At 47.1% G+C, this 23,634-nt stretch overlaps 1 protein-coding gene across 1 annotated transcript in view; it reads left to right on the top strand.

Annotated features, from left to right (window-relative positions):
• LOC138580988 (butyrophilin subfamily 2 member A1-like) overlaps positions 1–23,634 on the top strand; it is a 226,456-nt gene that overhangs the window by 169,745 nt on the left and 33,077 nt on the right. The window lies entirely within an intron of this gene.

Here is a 23,634-nt window from a genome sequence, read left to right as displayed (position 1 = left end):
AAAACATTCAGACATGAACAAGAAAACATTTATAGACAATTTGCATGTGAAAAACTCAAATAGTCTGAACATAAATCAATAAAGAGATCAAAAATCACAATTTTGCTTCAGTACATAAATCAGTTCGAAGTCCTTGACCATGTAACATGGCATAAATCACTGGTGAAATCATAGGGACTATGCTACAGTGCAAGGGTGGGTGTAGGATACTACCCATCCCCCGTATTCAATAAAGCATCTCTTCTTTCAGATGCCTGAAGCATCTCATATTAGAGGTGCCAACGTGACAGGGGGACCGTAGTGAAATTTCTTAGTATCAAATGTAGGCCTGGCAGTAAGTAGTCCATAGACCCCAAAAGTACTTGTTGGTGCAAATGTCCCCCTTGCATAAGGAACGCGTTTCGGCGGAGAAAGTATCCGGCTCCAAATGCATCAGCCGGATCAGTAATACATTACATAAACCGCCTTCATCAGGGCAAATGGGTGGCCCCACTAAAACCTTGTCATGAATCTTGCTTGTGAGGCAGGCGCCCTGGACAGGTCGAACCGGGCAATCAGCGCTGCTGTGTCACTAAATGTGAGAGGGTTTGGCTGGAACCAGTCTCGGAACTCAAATAGCCAAATGGACGGCTTGCTCTGGATGCATTTCCCTTATTTGTATTTTCTTTATACAGCTGAACTGGGCCTGTCACAGCACCCTATTCAAGGATTACCTCGGCCATCACTGATGTTTCACAGGTGCATTGTTTCGTCCCCGAAAGCAGAACTGAACTCCGCATTCTAGCATGTGTTGGCAAGGAGCCCCCAGGGATTGCCCTGCGCCAGCTGCTACACAATGTGCCTCTGAGAGGCTGGGTGAGGAGGCGTCCCGATGGCTCGCTATCCCCCCACCCAGGGCATGCAGAAAAACCTTTCCCTGAGAAAGCCCTTCTAGTTTCTGATTATAGGACTCTGTATACCAGAATGCATGGAGTGGAGTTTAAGCGGCTCCGGAAATATAACCACTAAACTATAACAAAGTAAGGAACCCTATGGGTAGTCCTGCAGAGTTTGACAAAGCCGTAGAAGAAGCATTCACCTGTTAGCAGGCCGTGGAGAGAGAAAAGAGCTATCAGAAGTGCAGCGCGCCCGCTACTTTGCAGCTCAGACAGGAGAACTTGTGGGAAGACGTGAACCTGCTTCAAATGAGATGACGCAATCCAAGCTGGCACTGAACGCCACGGTTGCCTCAACGTCCTGAGTTATCAGGTATTCACCAATGCTTGGATGCAACTAATAACGGCTTAATGAGTCTAATAAGTGGAGGCACTCCAAACCTACAGGAAAGTTTGTGAACATCTGCCAAAATATTAGTTTTCCTGCTACAGAGTTGGGAATTCAATAGCTAAGAGGTGGAATCAGCTGCACAGAATTTCGTGATTGTGTTCATAAGAAATCTGCATTTTCTCTGGAGAAATGTGTCCTGTTGGTTTGGACTGTCTGTAGTAATTCGAAATCCCCAAGGGGAATTTAAAGAAGTATAGTGGGGAATGGTTAATCGGGTGTAGACTCGGGAAACCATCCGAAACCCAGGGTGTATTGAAAAGGCTGGGAAAACAAGAGTTGGTGTGACTCCCGAACAGAAAAACTGACGACCACTATTTTTAACAAAAAGGGAGTAAGCTGGAGGAAGACTGATCAAGAAGCCGATAGAAAGGCTCAAGGTTGGAGAAACTGCAAGGCTACCACTGCATGGAGGAAGGTAGTCCTGAAGGTGTGGACCGAGTCTCTGGGAGCTGCAAAGACCTGGAGGCACCAAGGAGGGTGTCTTAGCTGTATTCAAGCACCCTCAAGAACTCTAGCGGAACTTGCAAGCAACCCCCTAAGACTTCCCATCACAAAACGTGGGAGAAAGTGAACCCTGGCTGGTGACAGGAGCATAACATCATTTCGACTACCTGACAAGGACCTTGAAGTGGAGCAGGGGAGGGGGATGTACCCATTTCAGCTATTGTGAAGCCTAAGAAAGGCAAGGTCCAGGAGCAGGATTGTTAACAAGTTGCTTCCGCTTGGCATCCAATGTCCAGGAAGGTCCTGTTATGGTGCTTTAGACAGTTAATGTTGAGGTTTGACCTGTTGTGAAAAGCTGAGAGCGATCAGTGGACCAGTTGTGCATCTGAAACAGTCATGATCCAGGAATGATTTTTCTTCATGAATCTACAACCCATGGTGGGGAGAAGCTACCCAATAAAGTGTGACAGCCCAGGTGCAGCCAACAAAGGAAACATGGTGACACCACGCTCCGGAGAGTGGCACTTGAGTCCCAGCAATGACACAAGCAATGAGACAAAAAGAGAAGGCCACACTCTGAGAATCTACCAACGGAGCCTTCCCAGGAACAGTGATACGCCGTGCTTCATTGCGTTAGCTTAGAGATATGGACTATGGGTAGGTTTAAGACTTTTCTGTATGATCTCAGACCAAAAACGTGTGTACTATCAGGCGAACCCCTCTCTGCCTTAACCCATGCAAGCCACACAGTTTCATTGGAGAATCCCATATTGTTTCTGGGGGACACCCTTTTTAGTACTGTTAGGCTTTTGATCGAACTCATTCCTTATTTCGAGCTACAAATAAAACCTCCACCTGTTAAAACACAAACGTTTTGCGTTCAGCGTCCCTTTGCCCATCCTACCACCCTTGGTAGCATGATATTATGCATAATAGTTTGTTCCGCGATGCCCTCCTTTTCTTGTGGCTGCAGTGTGTGTGGACTTGTCTTGTTCTACTTGGTCTACTGTCTTCGTGTGTGTTTGGTGTTGTGGATATGGATAGTTGTATTCATTGCACAGAAAATTCCAGAATTGCGTCAGTTCCTCGGGCCTTACAGCACACGTGCTTCATGTTTGGTCTGGTGGTTGTGGGTGTGTGTGTGTCTGCTGACCAACAAAAACGTCTTAACTTTATCGCTTTGCTCCTCCCGCACATGGATTCCACGTTTTGTGTTTGTAAAGGTCTGCGTTAGGGAGATTTAAAGGTTTTTGCCTATCTTTTGAGTCTATGCCCCTACTGCGCATGTCCGCAAATATTATCTTGGTATTGGCTAGTTTCTTGCTGCATGCACCACTTTAACCTCGTACCAGGGTGAGGCCCAAATATTGAGAACATCGAATCACACCATTTTTAGATATTGGAGCTCATTTAAAAAAAAAAAAATCAAACAATCATAATTCCCAGGAGGGGGCCGCCTACGTTTACAAATACGTGCAAACTTGTCCCCTCCTGGCAGTTACCACCATTTGCGCTGCAGAGCGCAAATGAGGCACGGGAAGCCTCTTTCCACCTCTCTATTTGCACTCCGCAGCAGACATCGAATAAACGTCGCCTGCCATGTACACGTTGCCAGGCAGTGTTTACAATGATTTCCTTTGGAAACCACCTGTTTTCTGCTGGTGCACCGAGCAGGTGGTTTCACTACGAAATCATTAGACTTATGGCAGCATGAAAATGTCATGCTGTTTTAAAACCAGTTTGTTTTTAAGGTGGAGGGCAATCCCCGTATCCCCACCTTAAAAAAAAAAAAATGGAGGCATTAAGAGAGGTGTGACACCATTACGCCTGTCTCTAGCGCCTCCATGTGGGGAGTTGGCAAATTGCATTTATGTATTCATTTCTTGGGTGTTTATAATGCGCCTATACAGTAAATGGTGTTTCAGGGCGCCCCATTGTAGACTAATGCGTGCATTTTCAGACCGATGTTAAGGTCGTAATTTTTTCCCAAAATCATTTTAGGCATTAAAACGTTGCTGCAACTTTGCCAAAACTTGCATGAGTGTTCAGATCCGGCCAGATCAGTTGCATGCCAAATTGGGTGAACTGGCACGGACCAGAACAAATGTTACTGTGGGAAGCATGTTTGCATTTTTCTGTGTAAAGTTCAATGTGGCCTTAACTATACTGCCATGGATCCATATCCTAAAATCGTGGCCAAAATGGCTGTTTACACCAAAAATCGCGGCAAAAAAGCAGTGGTTTTGCTGCCACAATCCATGTAATGGATGCAAGGGACACCCCTGAAGCCCCCGGACCCATTATACCATTTAAGGCGAGCGGGGGACACCCCGCAACCCCTGCTTCTCTTAATTGGTTTAATGGGTACACCTTTAGCGGGTCAAACCACTGCATTTTTGCTGCAATTCTTTTTTTTTTTACAGACTTTTTTTTGTCGCGATTTTATTACTGCACACCACTGCCACAGAGGTATCATGCAATGATGGGTGCGCTACTAGAATCCTGGCATGTGATCAATATCCCGAAAGATAGCCAGGTCTGCTTCTGGTAATATGCATACCAATCAACATTTTGATTGCTCCCTCTGCCCATATGTATATTGCCACACTTCTGACAGATGTTTATTCTTTGGGTCCTGAAGTAAATGGAGGCATCCAACAGTTTTGAGGAGAGCCAGGGCACGGCAGCGTTGACTACTGGTAGACTCCAGAGCAGCTCGGGAACTGCACAAGCAACCTGGACTAAGACACCTCCTCTCCCTCATCCAATCCTGGGATTTTGATTCTCACTTGATACCTTGCCTGGCTAAAACGGAATTCGTCTTTCTCGGGAACCTATCCAAACAAGCCCAAGTCCAACAGTGGCTCATCGAAAAAGACATTCACGCCTCATCTGACTCTGCATGCCAACTCCTCTTCAATGTCCAAATTGTTGTGAAGACCGTGCATCCAGGTGCCTACCTTGGGCCCTCTGCAAGACCAGGCCCGTTCATCTCCAGCCCAGACTTAGGAACTGCAGGCCAACCTCGGGTTCTTTCCCAACTTCATGGTGGCAGTGCCCTCCTCGCCGATGCCCTGGCACCCTTGAAAGAAGTCCATGCCGCAGTGAGGCCCAGCACTGGCACAGAGAACCAAGTCCACATCACACTCATCCTCGGGGAATTACACTGGCTGTCACTACACATGTGCATCTTCAGAACAGCCGGCACCACTTTCCGAGCTATGAAGGCCAAGACAACAGACAATCTAGCATCGCAACTCAAAGGGCCTCATTACACGAATGGCGGTAAGGGTTTACCGGTACCGGTAAATCCTTACCGCCTTACTACGAGGTCCCTTTGCGGGTTGGGGAATTTAACGCCTGCCTTTTGCAGGCGTTAAAAACCAACCCGCAAAGGGACCCAGGGAGCTTGCGGTACCGTAATTAGCGCCTTCCACATTCCCATAGAGCCCTATGGGGCAAAAATGGGAATGGGGAAGGGCAATGGGGGAAGGGGGAATTACCGCCCCGCCAACCTTGGAATGGGGCGGTAATTCCCCTTCCCGCCAAGGCGGTGCCGGTATTTTACCGGCATGAACCATGGCGCTAATAGCGCCATGGTTCTCCGCCATCCGAGTAATGAGGCCCAAAGTCTCTGAAGTGCAGCACAACCTGAGAACCCATGGCATTGCCAGGCTGGAAAAAGAAGCTAACAAGCTAGTGACAGGCCATATGATGTGTGCCCAGGCTCTACACCAGCCTTACTTCGTTGTGCTCATTGCCCCAAAAGACGTGCATTTTGGGATTACAATAAGGGGCCTTGTAATGCTGACTGAATGCCTGCCAGCAACGTTTTTGTGTGGTCTCTTAACTAGATGGATTGGTATTCCATTAAAATGACTGACACCCTATCGGCCATACACATGCTTTGCATTAACAGGCCAGGTGTATGTGTGAGGAGGTCCTTGGGTGACATGCCTTCAGTGCACACCCTCATTCCCTCCTTGTAGAGGGGACAAGAAGAAGCCCTCAAATGGGGTTTGAAGAGCAGATGAGGGGTTCTGCTATGGACTACTAGCCCCTGTGGGGTAACATTAGCAGGCCACGTAACCACAACCACCCCAGTGACGCCCCCCCCCAATTCGTGCAGGTCACACAAGATGCATTTGCTTCAACAGATAATCAATTGCTCATGTAGTTATGGACAATCATGTCCTTCGTTCTAGAGCTTCAAGTACATGTCAATCTGCAACCACCTTCCCTTGCAACATGGCCATGTGCAGCCAACCCTGTAGCAGTGTGCACACTACTATGCATCCATTCCCTACCTCTACAAATGCTGAGCACCCTGGGTATGTGCAATAAAGCACAATCCACGCTTGCTTTGGTTGCTTCTTAATAAGTTTACTTCAGTTCTTAAGTTACAAGATCAAGATATCAGGTATAAGACATATAACAGCGGCACCCATCACCCAGGGAGGGAGGGACCAACTGACCTGACGCGGGAACACTCACCACAGCATTCTCCCACTCCTACATCAACATTCCTCCTGACACTCGTATGACATTATCAATCACAAGACAAGCCACAGCAGACTCAACCAAGTATTTCACAACATATCTCCCTCCTTACCGAACACATACACAAACAAGTACTTCACAACTCCTCATCTCCCTCCTTACCGGAACACATGCACAAATCACAAGCACTTCACATACAAGCATGTCACAACACATCTCCCTCTTTACAACACACTCAAAGCATGTACTCACATAAACACCTACACGCATCACAACCAGTCCAAACCCCCGTGCAAATTTCACAAGATACTCCCACATCTATGCAATTCCAAAACTTCCCATATACTTCTCCAGAATGTCATCAGTATAAACACAAATTTCCTTCCGTCTGCCCCTGCCACGGACAAACTCTAGACTCACACTCTAAACACATACCAATTCAGTTAAGCACTACGACCACCACTAAAAATACTGATCAATATGCATTCCTCACTAACACAAATACATAGATTGACTAAACCAATCGAGCAAAACCCAACCACGCCATGATATACAGATCCTCCAACAGCTCGAAAATGCTGGCCAGCCATCTCCAAGACCACCAACAAGACATGGGGTTGACCTAACACTCATCTCAATGGCAGCACTAATAGTCGAACCCTGACCTCAAAACACAATAGCCAGGATTTACAGATAACACATAAAGCAATAAAATCGACCTATACTACAGTGCACTACTACCCCTCCAAAATCACCAAACATACTACTCCCATACTCCTCAGTGCACATCTCAATTCCACTCACTCATACTCCTGACAAAAGTGCTACCCCAGAACTTACACAGGAATCACACTCATGACCCCAAAAAATACTACCTCACAATAGTTACTTACACAAAAATGCTATCTCCATAACCCAGTAGTGCAAACCACACTAAAACCTAAAACTACTGAAGAAGGAAACTACTATAGGAGGCGCTACCACCTAGCAATACTTACACACCAAATACGCTACCTCCCTAATCTCCATAGTTCTCACCAAAAGACTTGCATGCTCATTTTATCCTATACTTGTCACAACCCTTCATTCTCTTATTCACTCCCATACTTCTCAACTAAGTGAATATACATGTCACAGTTTTAATTTTTCATCATTTAACACTTTTAAACTAAAACCTCATATCTAGCACAGGCCATGTTCCTACATATCGCTTATAGGGTAGCCACATATGTCTAAAAGTCCATGTTGTTAATAAACAACCTAACACCTAGAAATCCTCAAAAAGTTATGCTAACACAATTAGGCATGTATGCTATACACCTACACTCTTGCTCTAGAACCTCACATACCTCAAAACAACAATACATATCCTAGGTAATTGTAGACTTTTACTTATAGTCCTTATACCTGCAAATCCTCAAAATAGTTACATCTTTGAAAAACATCTGTCTTTCTATGAATCGCATTCATACCACCATTAACCTCACATACATAAGTTTAACCCATCACTAATGTGACACTTCTTCAACATCCACTAACATCAAACTTCGCTGCCAATATATTGCATTACTAACTACATCCTTGCACTAGTTAAACATAACCAAATGTCACCTAATGACTTCTTCACCTCACGCCATCCTGTGATGGCATAATCCTAAATATGCCCATTCAATGGCCGCCTTGCTATCGGGCAGAGCGGCATTTTCTGCACACAGCCTCTAACATAACGAGGAGATGCATGTACTTAATACACGCATCCTCATTAACAGATGATGCCCTTAACCATACTTTATCAACGTTGGTCGCTACCCTACGCCCCTAACAGGCGGAGTGGCTTTGCTGCACATCAACAGCTACGGCGTTCGTCGCAGCATGAGGCCTTGCTGAAACACACGACGTTCCCTGCATCATTAATTCAGAATGAGTCATTCCTTAAGCGCAAGGTTCCGTGTTCCTTCCTCCGTATTATTGATTTCATCTGAAGCATTAGCTTCCGGCTTGTCCAACATAACACCGCACGTTGCATCACAAGAGGAAGGTCCTTTACTCATTATCCACTGTTCCTCTCATTGCTCCTTTCACTTCGTATGGGAAACTTCTCTCAGGAACATCAAGGCACAATGTTACACAGCTTCGCTGAGTCCCTGTGTTCACCATCGACGTCCTCACAATTTATGTAGCTGCATAGAACACAGGTACTCATACGCTGACCATTGACCCAACGATCATTTCACTGGCATTTTCATGGCGCGGACCATTTCTACTCGCTAGTTAAGTCTTGACAAAGAGCTTCTTATATGAAATTACAGTGCTCGATCTCCAGCATCATCACCGCACTAAAACACGCCTCCTCACCTCGATCAATGGTTATTTCCTAAGCCTTACACCCGGGATTCACTGCCCACTGCTCACGATAGCACCCGTTTCACAATCGGCCGCTTAACCATCAGGATACTACTTTCGTCTTCAAATCCTTGTGCCAGAAAAACGCTGAAACGCTGTCTCTTCATCTGGTTTCCCAAAGTCCACTTCACATCCCGAGACACTTCCACCTTATGGGCAAGCCTTACTTCGGTCCTGCCATCCCTGGAAATCCCTTAACATCCCTTACTCAGTACTCCCTTTATATGATGGGCTGCTGGTCCTGACTGGTATGGGGCTCTTACACTACCCCCTTATCCGCCCTGGGTGATGGGTTTGCTTACTTAGGGGCGGTGTTGTCTTTTTCTTCTCTCCTGGTCCTGATATCTACTGCACCCCCCACGCAGCAGTCCTCTTCAGTCTCTGCCATTCAACCTTTTCTGCAGCAGGGTTCTTCTTTCCAGAGATCCTCGTCGCCAATGTAATGAAGCACAATCCACGCTTGCTTTGGTTGCTTCTTAATAAGTTTATTTCAGTTCTTAAGTTACAAGATCTAGATATCAGGTATAAGACATATAACACCGGCACCCATCACCCAGGGAGGAAGGGACCAACTGATCTAACACAGAACACTCACCACAGCATTCTCCCACTCGTACATCAACATTCCTCCTGACACTCGCATGACATCATCAATCACATGACAAGCCACAGCAGACTCAAACAAGTACTTCACAACAGTATGCTACCCGGGTCACACACTAACATTGCCCTTTCCCCTGAAAATAAAACGCGAAGTACTGAGCCAGTCCTGCAAGCCAACTGGGACAATCCTCCAGGACCTGTGAAGGATGATGAAACATTTGCATGCAACTCTTTGGAAGTGCCACCCTAGCCAAGACACTATTGTGACCATGCATTTACCGGACGCGGTTACTGGATCCTCACATGAGCATAAACCCGCATGCACACGCGCACTTGATTACTGATGAGGTCCACTTTCAAACCTTGACTGCCCAATAGCACAAGAACCATCCCCCATCATGTACTGTGAGGACCGAAGCAAGCCACATCTGCAAACATTGCAATCCACTCTAGAACACTGCTGGGGCTACAAAAAGAGACCAGACCAACATTCCATGCAGTATTGAAGAGACGCCATGAAGCTACACCGAATGCACGCTACCAACAGTGCTGACGAAGCAGAGCGGTGGATTCCTTGTGTGGAGAGCCGAGCACAGAGGTGCACACCCCTTCAGACACATGCAACACCTCTGATTACACCCAGCCAATGGGATCCTCGGCTGCTCAGTGTGAACGTGGAAGAGCCCCAAGTCGCCCAACATCCGATAATTAGTCTTCAGCCTCCCCCAAAGTTCCCATGAGCTGCAATAACGGTGTCAATACAGTTCACAGAAGGACTGTAAAACGCCAGACTCCAGTAAAGCTGAAATGCTTATACTGGGCTGAGAGATCGAGCTTCAAGTCATGTTGCCGCTAGATGGGTAAAAAATGAACCCCAGGCAGCAGAACATTACCTGCGACGACGATTCATGCACAGGTCCCGAGGTGTGGTGCTCAACTCAAAATACCACCAGATGAACACCTACATGTGAACAAGGTTCGACATTGCCAAGAGCTGGGAGCTATTCAGCTCCTGGGTACATACCAGGGGAGCCTGGTTAGCTTGAAACCAGCAACTACCAAGAGCTACGTTTAACTCCACAGGCAAGGTGTGCTGTACAAATATAACTATGTGATAGTGAGGGTTAGGCAATATGTATAAAAAAGAATACAGCACTCGCCAGGGTCGTAGGAGACCCATAAAATCTGGGGGGGGGGAGGTGACAAGGGACACCTTGGGGACTTAGCTTTTTTAAAGAACTCGACTTTTCACAAAATTAAAATAGCAGTATGTATTAAATTACATATATCATCACTGTATAAAACAAAAGAAAAGAAGAAAACAACACCAAAGACAATTAAGAAAAAAAAAAGCAGTTCAGAGTATAAAATCCTCCCAGCCACGGACATTTAGAGAGATCTTTTATAATACTCTCACCTGCGCTTTAAATGCAGATTTTTCATGGAGTTTCGCCAGCCCATCCCATCCTATTCCACTTGAGCCCCTTTACGGCAGTCTATGGGCAATCATATCTCGGCACCAGGGTATTTACTGGATTTACATGGATAGCTGAACAAGCGCTGTTTGAATCTCGAGGCTCTATTTTATTTTTTTCTGGGTCACCAAGATGGCTTATGGTTGCCACTATTAAAACTTGTCTACAATGCATTAGTGGTGGGTAACAAACATGCAGTTTTAAAACAAGCATTGCCAACGCCAACCATTTGGGCTTTAATGTAGGCATGGAAAAGGCACTGGCCAAGCACTGCCATAGTGGTATTAGGTACCCACTGATGGTAGCAGCTGCAAAATGGTACATTTATTAGCAGTGCCTGGCAAATGCCCAATACGTATAAACAAGCAAACACTTGCCATTGCTGGTTTTTAGCAGGACTTCAGTGAAGGACATGCAAAGTGCTAATAGAGTGGATGAAGGCATCCCTGGCTAAGACATTTGTATTACACTAGTAGTATGTTCCCAGCTCCAATTAAGTTATTAACTACACAGGGCTTCGTAGTAAACATCCCTAAGTCAGTGGCTTTATCTAAACCAGAACTGGCGTTGCTAAGATAGCCCAAATAACATGATGCTGTTTCGCAAGGCAAGATGCCACGCACCCTGGCACCAGCTCCCACTACAGGACAGGTCAGAGGTGAATATATACCTCATTTAAGGTTAGTCCTGACTTCAGACCTAGGCTGCAGGTAGGATTGAGTGAAAAGGGAGTTGATTCAGGAACGGTCTGCTGTGACTGTCTCTTCCTGGAGAGGAACAAGACAGGAGCGCAGATGACACTGGGGCAGTGGCAGAACGTCGAGCCTGTGCTCCCACGTTCCTCCTAATAAATCCTCCCCATGCCGGCCTGCACCTGGGAGAGGGGGGTCAGTGTGTGCATTATCAGGCCCAATCAATGCACAGACAGGTATGGTGTAGTGTATATATCTGCAATTATTTCAACAAACGACTTCTAATCGCCCTCGTGCAGGCCTCGTGAGCATGGACACCAGCCGACATGTGCAATTTTAGAACAAAAGGATTTTTGGACTTGGGGATTTGACCCCGCTATTACTTACCTGACAACAGTCATATGGGTCTTTCCCTTTATCCACGGCCCTGATTTGAAAAAGGCTCAGACAAGCCGAAACACGTGTAATCAACCTAAAGAGGGCTAATAAACTTTTTTGTTTGGTTGACCATTAAAATCAAGCCTACATATACTTAATGGAGCTGAGTCCTGGAGTTTTCCCTTCTTGTACTACGTCCCTGTCTTTCATCTGCGCTCCGTTCTTGTTCCCATCTCTCCCCTCCCTTGCTCCTCTCTTTTTCTGTCCTCTGCACCCTTTCTAGCCTTTTTCACTTTGCAGTCCCACGCTCTACTGCAACCCAGTCCCTCCCTTCCCATTCCCCCATGGCCAGCACCCCACAACTCTCATCTGTACACTTACTCAGCACTTTCTCCTCAGTCTTCAGAGCCCCCTCACTATCCTGGCTTACATTTCACAGGTTTTCTCTTGCACGCCTTGCATGACCAACCACTCCATATAGCTTCTCGGAATAAGCTGGAACAGGCATGCCAGATCTATGACCTTTAAAGGGCCCATTGATACCTGCAAGCATTAACTCTTAAGAAATAGTCAGGAGCATGGATATTTGGAAGGGGGCACAGGCAGAGAAGTCACTAAATCCCCGCACTGCCGAGGCTCTACCCCCAAAATCTGATTGCACTGCGACCACTCAAGTACGCTGACAGAAACAGCCAGGCTGAATAAAACAGTGAAGCTTAGCCAAGACTTACAGAAGATTTGCGCTTGATTTCTTTTGAGAGATGCGCAGGATGGGCACCAAGAAATGGTTTATTTTGGGCAGGGACAGCGTTCAGGCCTGTGCTGGTAATAGTTTGTATTATGGAATATAATAACACTTTGGTCATAGTGCTCCATGCTAAATGCTTTCAGCTTCTAGGCAATGCAATAGCAGGTTTTATTACCCTCATTTGAACGGTACTGAATTTATGAAAGGTTAAGTGGACCCAGCTGCTGCTGGGTTTGAACTAGAGAAATGCAGGTAGCCCTTATGTCAGAGACCAAGCTTTAGGTGTGGTACCATCCAAACTTCAAGCAGGTGTGAGTTGGTGGGAAGAGGTGGAGGGGTGTGCCTTAAGTGAGTCCTTCTGATATTAGAGTATACATCAAGTGTTTTCCCTTGCCTACTTTAGACATTACTATGGAAAAGAGGACACATCCCATGTAGCGGCCCTTCTTGAGATTGGCTCATCCTCATTTTACTTTATATGGTTTCATGAGGATTTTGTATGCTACGTCAGGCTGCTATCTCAGGCAGTGCCTGCACTTTGCAAGCCAGGCCTGGGGTACAGGGACATCTTGGAGAAACTCCAGTCTTTCCCAGATTGTGTGATCCTGGGCGAATCGTGTGACCCACCCACTGTGCATTATTTTCTCTATAGGTTTACTTGGCATCACCTAGAAGTGACTCAGATGGCAGTGTACACTATAACGGAATGCCTCAATCGTAAATGTTCTAACAGAGTTTCTTGTTGCTCCATGTATGCTAAGCATGTTGAGTGAGTGCGAAGAGGGACAAAGTGTCACAGCAATAGATGTCACCTCCAGCTGGGGGACCGGGTCTCATTTTGGGAAGCAGTTATAGATACATTAATAGAATGAGTAATTTTGTTTTCAGAGAAACGTGTCAGGTGCGATCAGCTTGATCCAACTCTAAGGAAATAAACTAGAAACAATCTCAAAGTAACCTGACGGTTTAGGGGCACTAGTGTAAGCAGCAAAAATAATCATCATGCCCTTCTCCTTAAAAAAAGGCAATACATAATATATTAAACAGTGTTGTGCCTGGCATTTGTATAGAAACTGCATGTACATGTCAATAGCGGCTCCCATTGTGCACCTTTGATCCTCTGCTGTGTCAGTGAATGGCCTCCGTGTTCTGTTTGTGCAGCCTTGCAAGCCCATGTTGGCCAATGCGTGGAGCTTAAATGTGAGCCCTGGCTGCCCATCAGTAAGGAAGAGCCATTCCAATGTGATGATCCTCTTTGGCAGAGGCACACTTTCATGAATTGAAACACCTGAGGGCGGCATGGCCTCAGATTTTTCAATTCATTAAAGTGTGCCAACGTCAGATGTACAGTTTCTAAACAAGCGCGGCGCGTTGAAAACTGATCAGGGCATCCTGGCCTCTTAATGTTTAATAATGAAACTTTAAGATGCCAGGATTCCTGATCAGTTTTGCAATGCACCACGCGTGCTTAGAAACTGTATACCTGACGTTGGCAATGGCACATTCCCTCTAATAAATCATCCCCATGCCACCCTGCACCTGGGAGAGGGGGGCCACGCCACTTGACTTACCTTATGGTAGCTGAGGATTCAGGTGGAGGTCGAGTCGCAGTTGGACTAGGAGTCAGTCTCACTCTGTCTCCTTCAAAAACACACGCTCTCTCAGAGTCACTGGAGCACGTGTCTCTGCCTGGCTTCTCCTTCATTCAGGAAAAACAAAGGCTGAGGCTGCGCAGCAGTGTACTGCACAGGCAGGGCACGTGCAGTTTGTCCCCCGGCCTGGGCACGTTCATTATGCGCAGGCACGGGGCACCGCAGCAGAACTGGGCAGACAGTCTACTTTAACTTTTGCAAGCTGACATCGTATTTTACACACTGCAGATACTTGCCTGGTGTTCCTGGGACAGCTAAACCACCTGACCCTTCAAGATGGCCGAATTCAGATGTTGGTAGTGGTGATCCCATTAAAAGCAAATTAGATCACATATATTCTGGCGGTAATGAGGGATTATTAGTCCGCCCACCCTATTCTAGATTATGAAATACTTTGGGTTTTTCGTGAGGGTGAAGCTGATCCAAGGAGGGTGGCAACCCTCAAACGAGGTTATGTGAGAGGTGTGGGGCTTACTTTTGGCACTTTGCGTAAACACATTTTGGAGAAATCTTTATTATATTTTGACCAGTTTGTCAGGGGCTCAATGAAGCCATTCTAGTCGACACCATTTGAGAATGGCCTTAAGTACTACCTTGTAGGAAGCCTGCAGATGTTAATCTTCCCCATTTCAATGTCTCTCATTTTACTGTTGTAAGCAATGTGGGCACATGTGACATGTGATTGACTCCTCTTATCTACTGGTCTTTAAAAGGGACCAGTGCTTAATAATGGCCACCTGGGTGCATCGCCTATGTACAGCGGCTTCTTTCCACATAGGTTTACTCTTTATAAAACCCACGCATTCATACATTACACAATTCCGTGGCAGACATTTGAAAGCCGCCAGAGGAACAGAAGGTTATGTAGGCACACCCAACATGTAACTGCCCCAGCCCTAGCAGATTCTCTGAAGTACCAGCATCTATAATACTTCTGGAATATTATAAATCAGTTTTTCTTTTACTGCCCGCAGAAAGATACATGGACGCACCCGACCCACCTGACACGTGACTGCCTCTACTCCCCCAGCTCCGCCTTTCAACGACAGCATAGGAAATGCACACATTTCAATTTCATGCGACACCCCCTCCACCTACCAGCGCTGTGCTGTCGTTCCATTATCCCCTCCCCCCTTCTCTCTCCCGCCCATGTATTGCCCCCAGTTTGTACGAGGCAGCGTATGCTGGTTCTCCAAATATTGGACTGAGTATCGTATAGTGGCAGGAATATAAAAAAGCGCTAAAATATCGCCACAAGGAGAAGATTCTTTCTTTTGGGACTAGGCTCATCTTTCAAGGTGAATAATTTGTTATCAAAAAGCTTCCAAAATATCTCACAGGAGGCGACACAGAGTGTCGGCATGGCGAATGATGTGGCCAAGACGGGACAGCAACACTGACACAGCGGACTGGCAACAAAGAGCGTACCCTGGCATTGACCGGCCGAGGGAGTGGGGGCATCTGTGGCAATGGCACATGTAGCTCTCCATGCAGAGGCGATGGAGTGCCAGGGAGGGGCAAGGCTGGCACCACTGCAGTGGAAGGGGGGTGGAGGGCCCACAAGTGCCCCTGTGGCACTGCATGCAGTGGGAGTGGTGGGCGAGTCACCTTGTGTGGCAGTGCATACATTGGGGCCAAGGGGTGAAGGGAGGAGGCAGGGCCCGAAATGGGGCATTCGGGTGAAAGGAGTCAGAGGGGTGTGTGTTCTGGCATTAAATGCTCTTGATGGGGGGGGGAGAGAAAGGGTGTGTCTTTATACAGTGCGTGTAGTGGGGTGCAGTGAAATAGATGAGCTGTGTTTCGTCACTGCATGCAAGTGTTAAAGTGAGCTAGGGTGCATGGGTTCTGGGGGTGCTTTCTTTAGGCGTTGCATGCATTATGTTGGGGAGTGTGGGTAATCTAACACTGCAGGCGTTGGGGGAAGAACGTTATATGATGTGTGTGCTGGCACTGTATGCATTGTGGAAAGAAAGATGGGTTTTGCTGGGGCACTGAATGCGGTGGTAAAATATAGTGTTGTCTACCACTGCACGCGAGCAAGGAAGATAGAGCGAATGTGAATGGGGGGCAGTCAGCAATGCGCCTCCTTCCTCGCCACAGCCCTTGACCCAGGACTACAGCGACAAAGACACCGGATGAAAAGGTGTGTGTGTTCTGGCACTGTGTGTACTGGGCAGAAGGGAGAACACCTGGCGTGCTCTGTTACTGGGGGCAAAGGGCGGGGGCGTTCTGGTCCTGGACCCAGTGAGGTGTTTTATGGCACCACAGGAATGAGACACACAAACGTGACATTGAGGTGAAGGTGCTAGAGCAGGCGTCTTCAACCTTTACGTTAGCTAGTGGTGGCCAACAGTGGAGAGCTACTAATGGGTGATATCGGGGTGGAGATATTTATAAACCTCCGAATTTTTACCCATATTTTTTTTTTGGCCCAGTTATTTCCCCTCTTTAAAAAGATGGAATAACATATGCCTTCACGATTATATTAAAAACTTCAAAAATGTCTTTGTTGCATTATTATTTATTAGTAGCTGTCTCAAAAAGACAGATATTTGTTGGGCTACCACACAAATATCCTGTCATTTTTGTGCCCTTCCTTTGCGTTTTATGCAGGATTTCTACATGCTAGGTACACTATTGTTTTCCAAATGTGCATTTCACACTTCCATAAAAAAACAAAAGTAATTTCCAAATTGAAAAATGCTGCTTGCGTTCACTAGTTTTCGTTTAATTTATTGTTTTGTCAGACACCACACATTCTGTTATTTTGTGTGCCCCTCTGTGTTTTAGCAGAGGTTATATTTATAAAGATGGTAAGATGGTATATGCTTGTCAAACTGTTTAATCACAAATAAATGCTTCTGTTGTGCCGACAGCAGTTTTTAGGAAATTAAACAGTGGGATCATGGAAGGCAACTTTTAATTTTCACTACAGGGGCAGAAATATCCCCACCTTCGCCCTGAATGTAAGCAAGCAACCAGCCCAACCCACACCCTGGCCAAACACATTAACACTTTTTTTGAGGCATTGCAAAAAGTCATACGATTAACAACCTGTAGTTTTGAATATATAACATCTCAGCATTGGTATGTCAACCTGCTGAGCTACCCGGGCAGGCTTCTACTGTACAGCGTGTCTGTGGATCACTTAATGTACTAAAAGTAGGTGTACCTGGTCATGGAAGTGATTTAAAGTGGAAATGTACAGTGTGGAGTTTGGAAAGAAGCCACATGAAAGAAATTGCACCATTTTGTAAATATTATTTTGAACAGCGGCAGTGCTACTGTGATATTTTCATTGCGTGGCCACAATTATCCTGATCCTGCCCCAGCCCTTCCGACATCTCTGGCAAACAAGAGCAGCTTGCTTAAGCAAGACAGTGTCGTGAGGCGCACAAGGCCAACGGTGGTACTACAGGCGGCCTGCAACTGATACTGACATCTGTCAGCATATTTACAAGCAGCTCCACATGGCACTGCAGCCAAGCTTCCCGCCCACAGTTGGGACAACCAGGGTTCGATCCTGAACATGGAAACTAGCCACAAAACACACTAGAATGTGTTTATTTTAAGGTACAAATTCTGGAGGGGATAAAAGCTATTATATCCCCCCACTTAAAATTGTGCGGGGGATTTGTCCACCCCCCATGTCCTAGCCCAAGGGACATTTTAAGCATATTCCATAATATATAATCGAAAAAATTTAGTTTACATCAAATATCCATTTGCTGCACACTAGCTCCTGGTTCCCTCCTGCCTACCGGGTGATGCCGGATACCCAGACGCTACTTTTTGCTCCTGGTCAACAAAACCTAATGTCGACCCCTGTGTTAAGAGTTGGACAGTCAGGAGGTGCAGATGCGTGCTATTAATCTGTGGCACCTGGACGTTGAGCAGCTCCTCTGAATGGGAAGCGATGGTTGCCAGTGGTATGATCCAAGAACGGGTGTTCTGAGTGGTGCCCGCACAGACACTGAGGAATCAAATTAAGTGTGATTGCATGTGAACAAACCTCAAACGGGAGTACCGGTATGTCATTGCAACAGTACTGGGCAGTATGGGGTGGTGTAGGGAGAGAAAAGTGGTGATGGCTGGCACTCGGATCATCATGCCCAACACTCATTTCTGGACCAAGCCACTTTGTGTATTTATATGCCTTCACCAGCTGTGATTGGTGAGGTTGATGCGCTTATGGTTTGCCTCACACATTGGACATGTTCTGCAGTACCTGGATAGGTCAGAGTCGTGCTTGTACCACACCTTGCTGTCATGTTATAGGCTACCTCGGGCATGCATCATGCAGGGATTGTGATTGCGGCCATGAAGTTGTTGTATTGCCGCTGGCTTCTAGCTGATGTTACGTTACGTTAAAGGTATTTGTACCGCGCACCATCCCCAACGGAATTGGTCCCCAGGCGCTCTGGCGGATCTGTAAACGAGAAGGTGGGATTGGTTAGTAAGGTGAAGAGGGAGTGGGATAGGGAGAGGAGTGGTGTACTGTTGGCAGCTTCAACTTGGTAGACACCGGGTGCTGTGCTTTGGTGCGAGTATTGGATCGGTGTCAGTCCGCGTGTGCTGTTGGTGCGGCTTTTGTGTTGTTGCAGTGTTGTGAAGTGCCTGCGGCTTGTTGTGCGAGAGGTGGTTGTGTGAGTTTTTTGAGTGAGATAAGTATGCAGAGAGTTTGAGCTTATATTCGTTAGTGGGTTATATGACATTTAACATGCTAAGATTCACAGTTCTGTCTAAGTGTAGTACTTGCTGACCTACCTAATTCCATCTAAGTGTGACACGCGCTAACCTTCACAATATTATCTAGATATGGCTCAGGATAATGTTCTCAATTCTAAGTGTGGCACATGCTAACATTCAAGTTCCAGCTGATGGTCTATATTTCTGATGTTATACCAGACCTTAAAAATGCCACTCTTCTATTCCACCCACACAGAATCAGAGGCCGTAGGTACCCTGTCCCCAGAGTGAATACACAGAGTCCCAAGTGGACGTTCTGCCTCCGATGCAAGATCTGCCAAGTAGCTGGCACTGGGGGTACAATTGGCTGTACGTAGGGGGACTGATTCAGTAGGGGCGGAAAGTGTCACAGTGTTGGTTCTCTACCTGGCACAATGACCTAGACATTGGTTATGGTCTCAATATTGTTGATCCCACACCCCTTAATAGGAGGCTGCACAGGTTGTGGGCCAGGAAGCCCCAGATGCCAATATCATAGCTGCCAGTGTGGGCGGCAACCATGGTGGAACCGTGAGGGGATGGGGTATTGCCAGGGGATAGATCATGGGGGAGAGAGGGGTAGTGCCTCCTGAGTAGTGTAGTTTTCTTGGGAGTCTAGGGGAGATTGAAAGATGTCACACAGGCCAAGGAGATGGCAAAGCCAGAAAGACATGCCAGCAACCATCCCATTCTGAATTTACGGAATGAAGGGCCAAGACAAGGCTGGCAAAGTTTCCAAACAGTGCTGATGATACCCCCCACCGCTTGCCCGTACATATGAAATGCTGAAATACCTGTCCGTGTTGCAAGATATAAGGAGCTTATTGTGTGCACACATCAGGCTCCAGTTGATGTTTGTGTACTTGATAGGAGCCCCATGCGTGTCTGGCCATCATTTACATCCTTTTCGGATTGTGGAGGAGAGCCCAGAACGGAAGGCATTGCAGATGTTAAACCAACTGCTTTGGGGTCCATGCGGCAATACCACCGTTCCCCATATCCACCACAGGTACTCCTGCACTGCAGTCTTCTTCTTTCCTCTTAGGGATGACCTCAATACACTATGTACATCTCAGGCTGGTGGACTAGATGAGGAAGTTGCCGGTGCCGTTGGATAGAAGGGATGCAGGCGGGTTCTGGTCAGGCCTTCCTGGTTTGCTCCTATTTATTTCAGGCGAGAGCTGGTTTTGGAGCATGTGGTGTCTGCTAGAGGAGGACATGAGATTGCAGCATGTATGTGCCTATGCCAGCATTAGCCAGGCTGTGCTGTCCTATATCCCAGGCTATGACTGGTCTCCTGTTTCCCCGCTGGACCTAGACTTCCTTTTACAGTGGTTGCCTGTGAATGGCTCTTTACATTTGTTCCATTGTCACTTGCACCATTGGCCATCCTCGCTACTCCAGCATGGCTTCCATAGGTGGGTATCTGTGGCCATGGTATGAAGTAGGAGGCAGGCTTTTGGTAGGTCCCCATTCTTCAACGTGTGACGTGCTGTAGGCCTATGCCTTAGTGTAGACATACGAACCGTTGCTTTAGAAATGTCAATGGCTTTCTTTGTGGCGTGTCTGGCGTGTGAGTGCCGCGTCTCTATAGCAGTGGTCATGAGCCATGGTTTCAGTGAGTATCCTCGGTCGCCTGTGAGTAGAAGAGGAAGCCTGCACTGCTTGACTACACAGCTCGTGTCTTCGTGTAGGGAGGCGCTTGGGGTGTGAGGTGCATGCAGGTGCCTACACACACGTCTTTGTAGGTTGACTGACTTAACAGTCTTTGGGCCTGATCACGACTTTGGCGGTAACCCTTAAATCCGGCGGTAGCGCTATTACCGTCAGAATTAAGGGTCCGCCAAATCAGGACTTCGGCGGATTTCTCCCCAGCTCTGAGCTGGGGGGAAATCCGCCGGCGGTAAGAGCACAAATTTTCCCCATTGAGCCCAATGGGGAATGGGCATTCCCGAATGGGCTCAATGGGGAATGGGGAATTACTTTACCGCTGAACTCGTGATCCGGCGCTATTGGCGCCGGGGAGTTTGTCGGTAGGGCTAATACCGCCGGCGGTAATAACGCCGGCATTGTCGCCAAAGTCGTGATCAGGCCCTTTGTCTTGATCATTTTGCATGTGCTTTGCCTTGTGACTGGCCTCCACGATGCCTGCATCATGCCCTTGGTGCTGGGAATTCTTTTGAGCAGATGTTGACATGCAAGTGTGCATCACACAACAGCTGTATATTAGTAATAGTACAGCCTTTCGCGTTTTTAGTATGACCATTCCCCAGAAATGGGTTTTTGAAGGCCAGGTGTGTGTCACCACGGGACTATGGGGGACTTGGCAATGTCGTAGAAGACCTCCTCGGTGGTTTGTTTGGCCTGTGAGGAGTGTGGTAAAGAAACCGTGCCATGCCTCGGGTATGCGACCTTTCATGCAGCCTTACTGTGGGGAAGTTGGCACACGCCCCCTGTGCCTCCCGTGACTCGTGGCTGTCACCCGGTTGCCTAACAGCATAGGCCAATGAGCCGCCTCCGATGAGCCGGTGGGAGCAGCGTTTGCTTTTTTGGCAAGATGTCACGCCGTATCCGATGCAGGAGGATTTCCCGCATGGTTCCTCACCGAGGCAGTATTCGGATATGCATTCATGGTCGGAATAGCATGCTAATGTTCTGCCTCTGTGGGCCCTCCTCTTGGTACAAACCCACAGGTGCCTACACAGATTGGTGCTTCCGGTCCATCTGTTCCAGCTCGTGGCGCAGCCGCAGAGTGTCTATAGGCAGCAGTAGCTGCACCGTGCTTCGAGGTGGTATGATGTAGGTCGCATTTCTGCAGTGTAGGGTGGGTGGGGTGCTCATTCATGCAGCTGCTTCTTTGTCACGCGTGTCACTTGAGCGTGTACCCAATGCTGCATGGGTTTGTTTGCTATTGAGGTGGAGGGAAATGGACGTGGGCAACACTGTAGCTCATGTTTTCGGTTTTTATCAATACGTTTCTGTATGTTCAACTATGTACACTGTGAGAGTCCAAGGAGTGCATTGGTTTCTCGCTATTGTAATGTTTTCCTTGTGGGTGGTGCATGTGTTTTCCTTTGCGATAAAGCATTTGCTGTGTTCATTTCTTGTGTGTCTGTTCATTGTCAGACATGTGCATTTTTAAGTTTGGGGGTCTTGTTTCTGTGGGTGTACATTTAGTAAACATGAGCATCATTACAGTTTGGGGGTTTGGGTTTATATCAAGCGTGTGAAGCCATGTGAAGCCATGTTCATAGTTTGCCATTTTTTTGTGGCCACATTTTGGGGACTAAGACTTGGCCCATGGTCAGCGATTCAGTAGCCACACTTTTTAGAGATCGCCGGCCTCATCGATTGGGATATGATAGGTTATTTTTAACGCACTTAATACCTAGAGGTTTCTAAGCGCAGACCCCGGGATCGAACCAGTGCTGCTCCGTGTCGTCTTGTTTCCAAGGTGAGCGCGTTGCCCCGGAGCTATTCTCCCGAGCCTTCCCAGAACATGTCTTCGAAGAATACACCCACTTTCATTTTTTCCACGGGGGATTTTGCTTTCTAATACTTCAAAGGCAGGCATAGTTACTGGTAATGGGGATATGAATCTACCCCACCACTTCTTGTGACCACTGATTTAAGTCACTTCCAGGTTTCCGCTCGCCGCTAATTTATACAGTACTTTTGCAATAGAACTCACCCTATTCTAATGTAGCCCCGTTGCTGCTCCTTCATAGGTTGCCTGCGGTGCAACTGAATTATATTCGAATGCATGTCCACATTCCACTGTAAGGCATGATCGCTCACCACACTCCGATCTCACCTTGGTTAACTAAAGTCATGGAAAGTGAGAATACACTCTAGTAAACTACCTAAAGCACATGGCGAAGAATTGGGCCGGAACAAGACAGAGCAGCGCTCCGGCAAATAATGTCTTGCCGGAGCGCTGTTCCGCGCAGACACGAGGCCCAACTCCCTCCTCCCCCCACCCCCCTCAAGTTGAGGAAGTTCTCTTGCCCTTGAACGCTGTCTGAGACGCAGCCTTCAGAAAATGCTGCAAGCCTCGTTGCCGCCCAGCTGCACGCATAGAGACACAGTATTTATATGGGTGCAGCTGGTCCTTGATATGCAACAACTTCACAGACTGCATCTGACGTCTTCCAACAGCCCAAAATGAAAGAATGAAACCGTCCAAAGCTGTGTATATATGTCTCATGCCTTGCACACATTTTACTGTCAGGGTGACTATTCTGACAGAGGAAATGAGCACCATACCAAGTGTGCATTGCATGCTCAAAAGGAAGGAACGCTTGAATTACTTGCACAGCCAACATTTTGTAAAATTGGTGGTCATTCTTCATTTCCCACAATGCACTTTGTTTTTATATGAATAGCCAGCAGCCTATATTCAGGGCATGCACATCATTTGACACTTAGCTCAGCCCACACAAGTGACAATCGCCCCCCCACCCCCCTTGCGCAAAGGGTGAAGGGAGACAGGTTCCCAAAGCAAATTCTGTACATTTTCAGCACTGCTGAAGCAGTATAATAAGACTCATTCCGTCCCTCCATTTTAGGTACAATGTGTCCCTCAGTCCAACCAACCCTTTTGCGTTTGGTTGCATTAGTGAGCATAAATGACCCTGAGAGCTATCTGCCCTCTGTCCTGTGTCCTAGTTTGATACAACAGTCAA

Source organism: Ambystoma mexicanum, chromosome 3p (assembly GCF_040938575.1).
Source record: "Ambystoma mexicanum isolate Mex_15411 chromosome 3p, UKY_AmexF1_1, whole genome shotgun sequence".
Taxonomy (NCBI): domain Eukaryota; kingdom Metazoa; phylum Chordata; class Amphibia; order Caudata; family Ambystomatidae; genus Ambystoma; species Ambystoma mexicanum.
This window is presented reverse-complemented; position numbering and strand designations above follow the sequence as displayed.